The sequence below is a fragment of the Chiloscyllium plagiosum genome, chromosome 16, assembly GCF_004010195.1.
Source record: "Chiloscyllium plagiosum isolate BGI_BamShark_2017 chromosome 16, ASM401019v2, whole genome shotgun sequence".
Classification (NCBI taxonomy): Eukaryota; Metazoa; Chordata; class Chondrichthyes; order Orectolobiformes; family Hemiscylliidae; genus Chiloscyllium; species Chiloscyllium plagiosum.
In genome coordinates, this window is record NC_057725.1 from 48,432,605 (window position 1) to 48,447,161 (window position 14,557).

The 14,557-nt window shown below is 40.0% G+C and overlaps 1 protein-coding gene across 5 annotated transcripts in view; it reads right to left on the reverse strand.

Moving 5' to 3' along the window:
• The window catches only part of dagla (diacylglycerol lipase, alpha), a 388,180-nt gene that overhangs the window by 163,095 nt on the left and 210,528 nt on the right, over positions 1-14,557 (reverse strand). Inside the window, exon 1 of one of the 5 annotated variants that reach the window (XM_043706011.1) lies at positions 4,125-4,192. The exons of 3 other annotated variants lie outside the window; for them this stretch is intronic. The gene's annotated coding sequence lies outside the window, so the exon portion shown is untranslated. Of the gene's footprint in view, positions 1-3,902; positions 3,989-4,124; positions 4,193-14,557 lie in introns of those variants that run through there. One more of the 5 variants, XM_043706008.1, reaches the window with a different exon arrangement.

The window sequence follows — 14,557 nt, forward strand, 5'->3', positions numbered from 1 at the left end:
ATGTATATATATTGTAGCGTACTAACAGTGTAAGACTAAAGGGTTTTAAAATGAAGCTATTTTTGTATATTGATGTTTTGCTTCGGGGGAAGTGTGGCAATGCTGCCCCTTTAAAAAGGTTATGTTGTCCTCGGTTTTTTTCAAGAGGGATCGTAAAAACAGAGGTGGCAAATTTGTCTAAAAATGGTTACTTTGAACAATAGCAGGGGAGCGGCCAGTTCTCCCAGTTCAGACTTTTTTTCTAGCAAACGGTCAAAAACTTCTGGGGATCTACCGAAGCAGCTACAGTGAAAAGAGGTTCCATGGTTCAACAGATGTTTCTTGCTTGAACTTTCTTTCTGAAACCTCTCCCACATGTGAGAACCTGTGGTTGAATTTACCTTTTGCCAAGGGGTGTGTTTATGGGATGTTGTGGAGATTGGAACAGCTCCTTCATTAAGTTGTGATAGAATCAGTTGGGTTATCAAATAAGTAATTCTAAATCCTTTTCTTTTGTTCATGTTTCATCCGTAGTGATTAAATAAATTCTGTTTTGTTTAAAGCTGAGTGGTTTGACTAGCTGCATCACTCGTGGAATATCCACTTTCCATCTGCCTAAAAAAAAGTTAAGGTCTGGACTATCTTTTTAAAATGTTTTTAAAGGGTCTGGCCTGGTCCATAACAATAGATATATTCTAACAAAAAAGAAAAGTATTAAAAGGCAACAGTCATCTTCCATTATTAACTAAACAAAAATTAAAGATTAGTAGTAAACTTAAAGAAAAATCATGTAGTTGTGCAAAGATAGATAGCAAGTCAGAAGACTGAATGGAATATTACAGTAAAGAATGGCAAAGATTATTGAAGAGAGAAAATCGCATTATGAAAGAAAGCTGGATAGAAATGCAAAAACAGATACCAAGAATGTTTCTCAATATTGGAAAAGTAAGTTTACAAACTGAGCATTGGTCCAAGGAAAACTGAGCTTGGGGAATTAATGATGAAAAACAAAAGAGATGGCAGATGAATTCAACAGGCAGTGTGTACTGGTCCTCTCTGCAGAAAACACAAGTAGTATTCCAGAAATAGCTACTAATCAGAAATTGGAGGGAGGGAGGTATTCAAGATAATTACTATTACCAGGAAAGTGCTATTGAGCAAATCGTCGAATCTGCAGTCCTGATGGACTTCATCTTCAGATCTGAAGATAAGTGGCTCATATACTGATTTTAATTTTCAAAGATTTCCTCAATTCAGGGAAGGTTCTGTGAGATCGAAAGTAGCAGAAAAGTGAGGGGGATAGAAAAGAGGTTAATTTAACATCTGCCAGAAGAAAAATGCTAAAAACGGTTAAAAATGTTATGACAGAGCACTTAAAAATTAAGGTGTATTGGGCAGAGACAGTTAACATGGTTTTGTGGAAGGCAAATCAAGTTTAATTAATGTATTGGAGTTCTTTTAAGTAGCAGTGCCGCGGATAAAGGGGAACAGGTACTGAATTTTCAGAATGCATTTGGTAAGTTACTACATCTTTAATAAAACATCAAATGTTAATGTGGAAAATAAAAGCTCACAATATAGAGTAACCTATTAACATGGATAGAAATTTGGCTTACTAACAGAAATAAAAAGCAGGTATAAACGGGAAATTTTCTGATTGGCAAGACATTACAAATGATGTGCACAGGGATCAGTCTCAGACCTCAACTGTTTACAATTTACATACATGGCTTGAAAAATGTACTAGAGTATAGTTGCTAAACCTGCTGATGTCGCAAACACAGGTATGAAAGTAAATTGTGAAGAGTACGTAAGGCAGGTACAAAAACATGCATGTAGGTTAAGTGAAGGGCAGAGATCTGACAAAGGGAATATAATATGGGAAAATGTGCAATTGCCCGTGGTGACATGAAGAAGTCTACTATCTAAATGGTGAAAAATTGCAAAAGTGATATGCAGGTACCTAGGTATCCTAGTGTATGAATAGCAAACTGTTAGTATATATACAGCAAGTAATTAGAAAATGTGATAGAATGTTAGCATGTACTGCAAGGTGAATTAAATACAACAGCAGGTGAGTTATGCTTTATTTATAGAGAGACCATATCTGGACTACTATGTACATTGTCGACTTCTTTACTTAATGAAAGATGCAAATTCTTTTGACACAGTTCAGAAAAGGTTTACGAGACTAATATCTGGAATGAGAAGGTTGTCTTATGATAAAAGATTGGACATACTAAGTTTGCGTCCATTGGCATTTACAAGAATAGGAATTGATGTGATTGAAACATACACAATTGTGTGGGATCTTGACAGAATGGATATTGAAAGGATGATTCCTCTCATGGGAGGATTCAGAACTGTTGTCACAATTTAAAAATAAGGATCACTCATTTAAGACAGAGGCAAGAGATTTTTCCCCACCTCAAAGGGGAAAGTGTGTTTGGAATCCTCCTCCTCCTCAAAGCACCTTGGAAGCACCTTTTTTGTTAAAGCAGAGGTAGGTAGATTCTTGATTTAAAACAAAGAGATGAACTATTATTGGGATTAAACTAGATAATGGAGTAATCAACAGTAATTTTATTTAATGGCTGAGTAAGTTTGATGGTTAAGTGTTTTAGTCCTGCTCCGAGTTTGCATGAGCTATACCATCATTTGCAATGAAGACCTCAAACAGTTCATACCTGAGTAAGAGCATCCTTTGTGAATGATCTCTCTGTAGTGGAGGATTTGGGATCTAAAAGCCAATTTTATTTTGGAGTCATCCAAACCTAAAGAATTTAAAGTAATGTTTAAACAAAGCAAGTGCAATGTGAGAAAAGACTTTTTCACACAGTTAATACTTAAGGTATGGAATGCACTGCTTGGAAATATGACAGAGACAAGTTCAATTGAGGCATTCAAGACAGCACTAAAATGATTTTTTGGATAGAAATAGAGGACATAGATATGGAGAAAAGGCAGAACATAGGCACTAGTTAATAGAACCGGAGCAAACATGACGGGTTAAATAGCGTCCTCCTGCGCCATAATAATTCAGTGATTCCACTCAGCGCTGAGTTGATCTCCGTACAATTCAACAATATTCAGTAAGCAGTTCAGAGATTGAAGGGCAACAGGACACCAAAGAAGATAAATGCAAAAACAACAAAATCAAATCAAAATGGAAATAGTGGCAAAAACCAGCAAAGAACTACTGGTTCATGGTAAAGTTTGTAGGCTTCAAGATGAAAATAGACAGCACAGCAATAACAGGTGAACCTCATAAAAGACACCATACTTTTCAGCAAAAAACATGCTTAGAATATGTTATTCAATTAAATCTGAAAGTTACAAACTCTGATGGAGAAAATGTTATATACATGATCAGAAACTATGACACAACTAGAATAATTAATTCCTGGGGTTTCTCTCCATAGATAGTGTAACCTACTGAGATTTGCAAGATTTTTGATTTCAGAGTTTGAGTATTCACATTATTTTGTCGTTGTATCAAAGAAAACCAGCAGCCGTGCAGCCTGTTTGAAAACATGTACTATCGTAAAAGGTGATTCGGTGGATTCGCCTGAGCTTTCTCTAAATTTAAACACATAATCAATATTATTCGTATTTGAATTGAGGTAATCTGACACTGCTAGGAAGAATGCAACATCAGTATAATTTCAGCAGCATTCTATTGACCGTGATAGTCAACATATTAAAAAAAAATTCTTGCCAGTGCAAAACTTACAAGATAACAAACTCAGGATACTAGGTCCACTCTTGTTCACCTACTTGCAAAGATACAGCATCATAATTATATCCTCAAATTTGAAAGTCAAGTCTAAATAACATAACACTGCAACTGACACACTGATTGTATAGACAAGGAAATAGCTAAAAAGAATTTTCAAAAAAAAAATCACTGAACTATGTCTTACCATTTGACCACTCTGAGCACACATGGAACAGCATTACTCCTGCTTTTCTAAAAGGCAAGACCCTCAAGTAATATTCTATCCTGTCTTCAAATTCCATTTTTAAAGGAGAGCTTGAACACAGACAAGCCCTGCCTTGTTAATTAACCCAGATTATTCGCAATCTTCAAACTGTTACATAACATCAATGAACAACAACAAAAAAAATCAATCAGAATTCATCACATAAATATCTGCGGTAGCATCGAACATCAACACCAGTCAGCTTGGATTGATTTGATGAGAACACTGAAGTATCATCTCCAACAAGGAATGCTTTCTACAAACAGGATTTCCAAGTCTGCACATGTTGCAACCCTTTGCCGAGCACTGATTCTGGCTAACTCCATGAATCTTTTACGTACACTTAAAGAAGCATTGTTACCATGACAACGCATCTCATAAGATGTTTTACCATGCTTGTTTATAGAATGATGCAACAAGATCGTCGACTACATGATGACAGCATGTCACCAAATGCATCTGGTGTGATAAATTTATCATAGTTTTTAAAAAATGAATTAAAACATGAAAACATCCGCTAAAGCAAACAGCAGAATCTACTGAGATGTTAGCCACAGTGTTAACTAATTCACAGCTGCAGTTGATCTCTTAAATGGGCTGTTACATGATCTGAAATTCCCAAAATGTTCCCAGTAATGTTCCCATGTGAAATTTTGAGCTGGATGAATGGTTAAGGATGTTTATGCTGTAGAATAGCATACTACTTTGAACAAAGTTATGTCTCATCAGCACTTACAAATCATTCTTAGGACAGCTTAGAAGAACAAAACCAATCAGAAGATTGGCCGTTACTGCATCAGTGTTTTTTTTTTAGTACAACTATTAGGTCAGGCCGCTTCAAAGTAAGATTACCAATTAGATCTACATAAACTGAGATTTATTGATTGGATTCAAGTACTCCCTCTCCCTTACCTTAGGAAGAGGGATGCTGGTGCAACATAGGAACAGTAGGCCATTCAGCTATCTCTATGGAGTAGGCTATCAAGCCTACTCTTATATTCAATTAGATCAATACCAATTTGTGTCTTAACTTCATCAACCTGCCTCAGTCTGTAACACTGAATATCCTGACTGGCAAAAGTGTCTATCAATCTCAATTTTGAATTTTTCAACAGATATACATGCAATCACATGAATTAGGAGAGGTAGACCACTCAACTCCCAAGTTTATTCCGCTATTTAATAAACTTATGGCTGATCCGATTAATCCACATTCCCTATCTTCGATAACCTTTTCCTCGTTATTAAGAATTTATTTACTTCTATCTTTAAAATATTCAGGACTCTGCCATCTTTTGAGGAAGGGAGCTCCAAAGGCAAACAGTCTCAGGAAGAAAATATTCTCAACACCTCTGCCTTAAATGGGTGACCCCTTATTTTTAGATCCAGATTCGCCCACAAAATACTTTTCACATCCACCACATTAAGGCCCCTCAGGATCTTAACACATTTCTTTCAAGTCATCTCTTATTCTTCTAAACTACAGCAAGCCTAGCACTTATGTTGAGACTCCCCCCCCTAAACTCCACTGTTCCAGCATGTTGCCTCCAATCCTCACAATTGATTAAAACCAATTTCTCCACCATGGCAGTGGTCCCTGATAAATCCCTTGACTTTCAGAGTGTAGACCAGCCACATTTTTGACTATATGGAACCACAGTCTCAACTAATGATGGACCACAGCGCTGACTGATCTCTCTATAGCTCCCTGACCAACTTACTACTAACACCCAAACTGTTTGGGGAGGACTTGCTAAACTAACTGTAGTTGACTCGCCAGATGTAATAAGATAAATCCTATGACCCTGATTGCCCCACATAATGGGCTGACCATGAATTGAGATCCAACTATGCCCTTGACCAAATGTGGTAGCAATCCCTTGATTGACAATAAGCCACCTGAACTGGAATAAGAACTGCTCCGCTTAAGACTTTCAGACATATCCAATGGTCGAAGCACATATAGTTGGCCTGACAAATGATGTAGAACGATGCTGTCATTCAACATGTTCATTCCCATGATTGTTATTGCAAGCAAACATCCCAAATTGCTTAGCTTTCAGTCTGCACCAAAAGGCAAGGCCAGACAGAAATTGACAGCTAATAAGGTCTGAGTGAAGTAATGTGCAAGAAGGCGTTCAAGTAAGTACAAAGTGAGTGAGTGCTAAGAAAGCACGTTGACAGTCTTGAAATCCACTCAATTTTGATAATGTGCGTGAATGGCCGTGCATGCAAAATAAACTGGCAGCAGCTTCACAATGTAAAGTGGTGAGCTCCAAAATGCAGGAGTGAAATATATTATAAATAAATAAGTCAAAAACAATGAGTGCCATAACGATGGTGACTTTGCTGTTTCACCTCCCTGGACAGAGGGAGTATGCAGTCACTGTCCACGGATGGCCGAGATGCTGGTAAATGCTGGCCAAGGTACATGCCTGGAGATGATGTTGTTGGCTAGCTGCGGCCACCAGATAGAGTCTGATTAAATCTTATGCTCGAAACATTGACCCTCCTGCTCCTCAGCTGCCCAGCACAACACTCTTTAACTCTGATCTCCAGCATCTACAGTTCTCACTTTCTCCCACCAGGTAAATACTCAGACTTTAAAAACAGGAATCAATACCATACAGTTTCTCTCCACTGCCTGGGATTAAAAAAAAACCCGACATATAAATAAGACAAAATTAGAGAACAATGTAACATTAACATGTGCAATTAATGCCCTCACTGCTTACTAGTGAGATTCTCAGAGTTACTGAAACCTTAAATAAAAAATCTAATTTCAAGATCTAATTTTTGCACTCTCACCATATTTTCCCAACTGTCTTGCCATTGTCTACATCATTTTCCAAAGTTGAACCTGAAAATTCTAATAACTTTAAATGTGTTATCAATGGTCAGTGAGAGGCTGTAAACATACTACTGTATGACCCTTGTGAAACAGAAAGAGAAGGCAAAAAGAGAGCAGATACAGAGTGTGGCAGATAGCTATCCTGCATTAACATTTCACAATTTAAAACAAAGCTTGATTTTGAAAATAAATGCAATAAACAACTTCTTTCACTAATTATTTTATTGAGTGTTTTTGAAAATACAACTGAATCCTTTGTATAGTAGCTCCCTGTAGTCATGTGACCTCTATCTCAGCTACAAGTATCTTTATATACAATCAGTGTTAGTCATTAAACACACAATATTTGAAACATGTTAAAGTGCTAAAAGAGGGTGTGGGTGTGAGGTGAACGATGAGAGGTGAGGGCGGCAAGGGATTTTCAGGACTGTAAGAAAGCCAGCTACTGAGGCCAGCTGCCTTCAAGTCCAGCCTGAAGAGCTGGTAAAGGAAGTGATAATTTCTACAGATTGATTGCTACCAAATTGCTGATCCAAACAAACCTCAACAATTGAGACTGTGCATCGATCCTAAGGATCTCACTAAAGCTTTGAAGAGATTTCACTACTCTATGCCAATTACTGAAGATATTTTGCTACAACTTGCCATGGTAAAGGCAAAATACAATGGTGAAGTAACCTCAAAACAAAGAATGATTACTGTCAAGTGAAAGTGGATGAACTCAGCAGTTTTCTAACTTCATTTTGGATACCATTCAGGAGATACAGATGGTTCCACATGTTACTTATCATGTCCAGTGCTCCATTAGAGTATGAATGTAGACAGCACAAGAGTCAGTGACCTGTCTGGAGTAAAATCTAGTGAAGATGATCTGCTCGTTTATGGATGTAGAGACACAACGGAACATGCCATTGTAGACCATGAGCAGTTCACTAAATGAGCCTGGAACTGATCAAGAAAAAGATGAAATTCAAGATGTCTTGAGTCAAATATATTGATCATGTAAAAGGTCTTCACCCAAAAGTCTGAGATGAGACATGCAACAACCAACAAATCTGAAAGCAATGCAGTGATTTGTTGGATTTATGAACTACTTATCAAGGCTCTTGGCTGATTTGTCATCAAAGTGTGAACTTGTACACAAGGACAAGGCTAAAGACACTTTGCAGCTTGATGCCAATGACATAAGACTTGGAGCTACCTTAAGTGACCCTTACAGAACCAGTACTTGGCTATTTGCTCTGCTTGACAGCATTTTAATCATTACCTGCTTGGAAGAAACAGTGATAAGTACTCTGAACACAAGCTACTACAAATGCATCACCCACAAATTGCTCATAAATACCTGCAAAAAATGTTTTTGATTGCAGAGAAATTGGTTATAACTGACATACAAGCAAGAGAAATAGATGTACATTGCTACTATTCAGTCATCAGCTGTATACCTAAGAAGAAAATGAAGGATGCAAATACAAAGTGTGAAGTCTTCCAGATTTAATGGGAATTAACAGCTTGGCCTGCTCTTGAAGTCAGCAACACAGCAGCGTCATTTAATCTGAAAGACAAGTAGCTTGTTCAAAACATGCATCAAAATGCAACTCTCCAAGCCCTGCAGGAAAATGTGAGGTAAGGATGGCCTGAAAGTATCAAGGACACATCTGTAGATCAGAGAGAAAAGGAGTTTGTATATTAGGCATACAGCAATGAAATGATAGCTAACATCAGTAGTTTGTATAAAGAAAGCAGAGCCATTGACTCCAATGAGGTAAGAAAAAAATGAAGTGCAACCATATAAACCATCAGGCTAGTCTGAAGGCGGCAGCAGAAGTGCTCTATCGGTCAAACATGAGCTGTGAGATTAAAGACTACATGAGCCAGTGATCAGCATGATTGTAATGCGTACCAAGCTAAGCAAGTACATGAGCAGCTCATGACTCGTCATCCCATACAAGCTTTGATTGAAGTTTGGAGCAAACTACTTCACTCTTGCGGGACCTGATTACCTTGTAATCATGGACTACTATTTTGAGACTGAACTTGAAAGGGTTCAGAAAAGATTTACAAGGATATTGCCAGGGTTGGAGGATTTGAGCTATAGGGAGAGGCTGAACAGGCTGGGGCTGTTTTCCCTGGAGCGTCAGAGGCTGAGGGGTGATCTTATAGAGGTTTACAAAATTATGAGGGGCATGGATAGGATAAATAGACAAAGTCTTTTCTCTGGGGTGGGTGAGTCCAGAACTAGAGGGCATAGGTTTAGGGTGAGAGGGGAAAGATATAAAATGAGACCTAAGGGGCAACTTTTTCACACAGAGGGTGGTACGTGTATGGAATGAGCTGCCAGAGGGTGTGGTGGAGGCTGGTACAATTGCAACATTTAAGAGGCATTTGGATGGGTATATGAATAGGAAGGGTTTGGAGGGATATGGGCCGAGTGCTGACAGGTGGGACGAGATTGGGTTGGGATAACTGGTCGGCATGGACAGGTTGGACCGAAGAGTCTGTTCCCATGCTGTACATCTCTATGACTCTATAATGACTAAAGCACACTTCGATCGTTACAGCATACCAGACAATGCAGTGAGTGACACAGGCCCAGTTCAGCTTCATAAATGACTGGGAAGGTCCCCACTATCCCTACTCAATTGAAAAGACAGCAGTTAAACTTGCCAAAAGAATAATAAACAAACTGGCAAATTTATATGAAGGTAACCCTTGGGTGATAAATAAATCTACTAAAGGCATGGACACCACATTCAAACTACTCTTTAAATAGCAGAAAAATTAGTAGTCAGAAGTAATAACAAACACAAGTGACAAATCAAAACGAACAGATAGAAAGTCAAATTTCACTTTGATAAAAGCCACCAAGGCATTTCCAGAGCTGAATACTGGACAGCCAGTTAGGATGCAACATTTAATGTTTTCAACAGAAGTCCATTCATTAGGTAACTTGGGGCCTGTTATAATAGTTCACACCTCAACTGAATGGAGTGAATATGAGTATGAATATGAATGACTAAACTGTAGACATCACAAGTATCATGAGAGAAAATTTGCTGTTAGCTGGACAGCTGGTCTGCAATGCAGTGATGCCAATAGCACGAGTTCAATTCCCTAACTGACTGAAGTTAGATTAGATTAGATTACTTACAGTGTGGAACCATGAAGTTACTTTCTCAACCTTTCCCCTGCCCTAAGGCATGATGATCCTTAGGTTAAACCACCACCAGTTGTTACTCTCTAATGAGACAGATGGCTGTAGAACAGCAGCAACTTAAATTTTTATGGCAATAGCACACTCCACATGACTGATACACTCCAAAGGAGCAACATCATTCTAAGAATGAGCGGATACCAGAGGAACAACCAATAACAACGTGCACATTCCATAAAGAATCTATATTAAAGACTACATGCAATGCACGTGCAAAGTCGGAAGGAAGTGGAACTGACTAAAGATGACACTGTTTTCTTGGTGAAAGATACTTTTGGTGACCATGTATTTGGATAACTTGTGTAACTTGCTACTACAAATAATGCGCATGCACTTTTAAAACAAAAAAATTCATGGAAAGAAACATGTTTGGAGAAAAGCAGGTGTACCTTTAGTGCCCTGGCTAGCTTACTGTAATCATGTGGCAGAAAGTGAGGACTGCAGATGCTGGAGATCAGAGCTTAAAAATGTGTTGCTGGAAAAGCGCAGCAGGTCAGGCAGCATCCAAGGAGAAACAGAATCGACGTTTCGGGCATAAGCCTGAAGAAGGGCTTTTCCAGCAACACATTTTTAAGCTGTAATCATGTGGCCTCCACCTCTGGTACAAATGCCTGTGCATGGAATTGTTCACAGCCATTAACGCACAAAACCTCAGAGTATCAATACTTTCTCAAATAGGGGTTGATTTACTGTTTCATGTTGTCCGTGCTTTTGACACTTGACCAGTTTATGTAGTAAAAACATTTTACTACAATGTTCTTGTTGGTGAGGTGGACAAACGGATTCAGAATTCGGTTTGCAATTGAACTCAACTTTATTAACAAAATATTCCAAAGAAAACACTGTGAACATTTCCCAAAATTCTCTCAATATTTACTCTACATCTAGCTCTACCCACCTAACAAAGGATACTGTCTGCAATGATCCACGTGTCTGAGCTGACTCAATAGACAATAGGTGCAGGAGTAGGCCATTCAGCCCTTCGGGCCTGCACCGCCATTCAATACGATCATGGCTGATCATCCTAATCAGTATCCTCTTCCTGCCTTATCTCCATAACCTTTGAGAGCTCTATCCAACTCTTTCTTAAATGAATCCAGCGACTGGGCCTCCACTGCCCTCTGGGGCAGAGCATTCCACACAGCCACCACTCTCTGGGTGAAGAAGTTTCTCCTCATCTCTGGCCTAAATGGTCTACCCCGTATTTTTAAGTTGTGTCCTCTGGTTCGGCACTCACCCATCAACGGAAACATGTTTCCTGCTGCCAGAGTGTCCAATCCTTTCATAATCTTATATGTCTCAATCAGACTCGTTCGAATCTCCTTCCTCTCTTCCACGAAGGTGACTCCATCAGGTCAGGGCAGATCTTCACCTGGGTTTTCTTGGGTTGCTGCACAGTCTGTTACCACGCGTGGTAGAAGAATCTTCCTGTGAATCTTCACGTAGTCTCTGTTGCATCTTCAATGTGGGGTGATTAGATTAGATTAGATTCCCTATATTGTGGAAACAGGCCCTTCGGCCCAACAAGTCCACACCAACCCTCCGAAGATCAACCCACCCCCCTCTGACTAATGCACCTAACACTATGGGCAACTTAACATAGCCAATTCACCTGGCCTGCACATCTTTGTGACTGTGGGAGGAAACCTAAAGCACCCGGAGGAACTCCACACAGACACGGGGAGAATGTGCAAACTTCACACAGACAGTCGCCCGAGGCTGGAATCGAACCTAGGACCCTGGTGCTGTGAGGGAGCAGTGCTAACCACTGTGCCACCATGACTTCCTGGCGTGTGTTTTTAATTCCCCCCACCCCGCCTCGCACTGGATCTTCCAGAATGTTCTGTGGCCTTTCACCAATGGCGTCATGAGCTGAGTTCAAATCATCTAACGGGGTCGCGTCAATTCCTTTCACTGTTGCAATGCTAGCAGCTGTACAGTGCACACACTCAGACAGTCAAAATGCCAGATAGTATAATAAAGACTTTGCTAATACATAACCCTCAGGCTGGTTGTAACTGGTTCCCCTTGAATCTTTGTGACCCCTTTCATTTTGGTTTCTACTGTTCTCTGTAGCCAATAGCTGCTGACTGTTGTTTAATTTATTATGGACAATTTTCTGTCAGGCCTGAGCTCTCCAAATGTGCATCAATTTAGAATGTCCAATTGTGGGCCATGGTCACTTGACCACATGATATATTAATGATATAAGTACGGAAGTGCAATCAATTCAACCCTTGGATATTATTGCAGGAGTTTCTCAGAGCACTGAGGCAGAGCACTGAGGCCCAGTCTTCAGCTTTTTCACTTATTTTCCCTTCACAAGCACGAAAATGCTGATAGTTGAATACTTGGCGAAAACTCGGAGAAAGTGAGGACTGCAGATGCTGGAGATCAGAGACGAGAGTGTGGTGCTGGAAAAGCACAATAGGTCAGGCAGCATCCAAAGAGCAGAAGAATCAACGTTTTGGGCATAAGCCCTTCATCAGGAATGACTGATGATCATCTCAGCCTCCAATGCTCCAGGGAAAATAGTCGCAGCCAAGTCAGACTGTTCCTATAGCTCAAAATCTCCAACTCTGGCAACATTCTCACAAATCTTTTCTGAAACCTTTCAAGTTTCACAACATCCTTCCTATAGTAGAGAGACCAGAACTGAACACAGTATTCCTAACCAAAGTCCTGCACAACCATAACATGACAGCCAAGCTCCTATCACAAACCCTGATCTTCAGATACTTGAAACCAAACAGCAGAGGCAGTCAGCTGTGCAGATTTGCTGCTGGGTCAGACAGCTATGCAGATTTACTGCTCCTCTGTTTCGCTGCCCTCACAGTCTCTCGTCCTCCTTTTTAAAGTGCCATTGTTGTGATCTCTTGTTCTAAAGTTTCAAAACAATGCAACTACTTATAAAACAGTAATTACTGTTGCAAGAATTTGAGGAAATTAGCTCCAATACTGAAAATACTACAAAAAAGCAGCTCTTACAGCCACAATTTCTTTCCCATTCTCCGTCCTGAACTACTCAGATCCTGACTCAGATGACTCCCAGGAACTGCCTAATAGTTGAAAATTCATAGAACTAACACATCCAGCTCTATTTTGAAACATAAATCCCAAAATATACTATGCATAGAAAACACTTTTCATCACACCTTCATGTGTACAAATGTAACAACATTCAAGAAATCTCACAGCTTCTAGGACAAGACCATTTACTTATTCATATCCTTTCCTTAAGATTAAATCTTCACTATAATAGAGTTTGTGGGCTTGTGGGTACCAGATGGGTGGGGGAACGTTTCCTTTTTCCTCTTAGCTAGTCTCACAATTTCCCCTGTCATCCATTGTTCCCTAACCTTGCCATTTCTATCCCTCATTTTCACAGGAACATGTCTCTCTGTCTATCCTTCATTCTAATCAACCTCTCTTTAAAAGCCTCCCACATAACAAATGTAGATTTACCTTCAAACAGCTGCTCCCAATCTACATTCCCAGCTCCCGCCGAATTTTGGTACAGTCGGCCTTCCCCCAATTTAGCACTCTACCTTTAGAACCACTCTCGTCTTTGTCCAAGAGTATTCTAAAACGTATGGAATTGTGATCACTATTCCCAAAGTAATCCCCTACTTAAACTTCAACCACCTTGCCGGGCTCATTGCCCAACACCAGGTATAGTATGGCCCCTTCCCGAGTTGGACTATTTATACACTGCTCTAGAAAACCCTCCTGGATGCTCCTTACAAATTCTGCTCCATCAGACCTCTAACACTAAGTGAACCCCAGTCAATGTTGGGATAATTAAAATCTCCCAACACCACCACCACCATGTTGCTCCTACATCTTTTCATAATCTGTTTAAATGTTTGCATCTCTATATCACACTCGTTGTTGGGAGGCCTGTAGTACAGTCCCAACATTGTTACTGCACCCTTCCTATTTCTGAGCTCTGCCCATATTGCTTCATGGCCCGAGTCCTCCATCGCGCCCTCCTTCAACACAGCTGTGAAATCCTCTCTGACCAGTAATGTAACTCCTCCACCCCTTTTACCTCCCTCTCTATCCCACCTGAAGCATTGATACCCCGGGATATTTAGTTGCCAATCACGCCCTTCCCTCAACCAAATCTCAATAATAACAATAACATCACACTCCCAGGTACTAATCCGAGCCATAAGTTCATCTGCCTTACCTACTACACTTATTGCATTAAAACAAATGCACCTTAGACCACCATTCTCTGTTCCCTGCCTACTCTTCCCCTTAGTCACGCTGACTTAATTATCTAGTTCCTCACAGGCTTTAGTTACTACCTCCTTACTGTCCACTAACCTCATTTGGTTCTCATCGCCCGCCACATTAGTTTAAACCGTCCTGAACAGTGTTAGCAAAAGCACCCCCAAGGACGTTGGTTCCAGTCTGGCCCAGGTGTAGACTTTCCAACTTGTAATAGCCTCACCTCCCCCAGAACCAGTTCCAATGTCCCAAAAATCTGAACCCCTCCCTTCTGCATCATCTCTCAAGCCACGC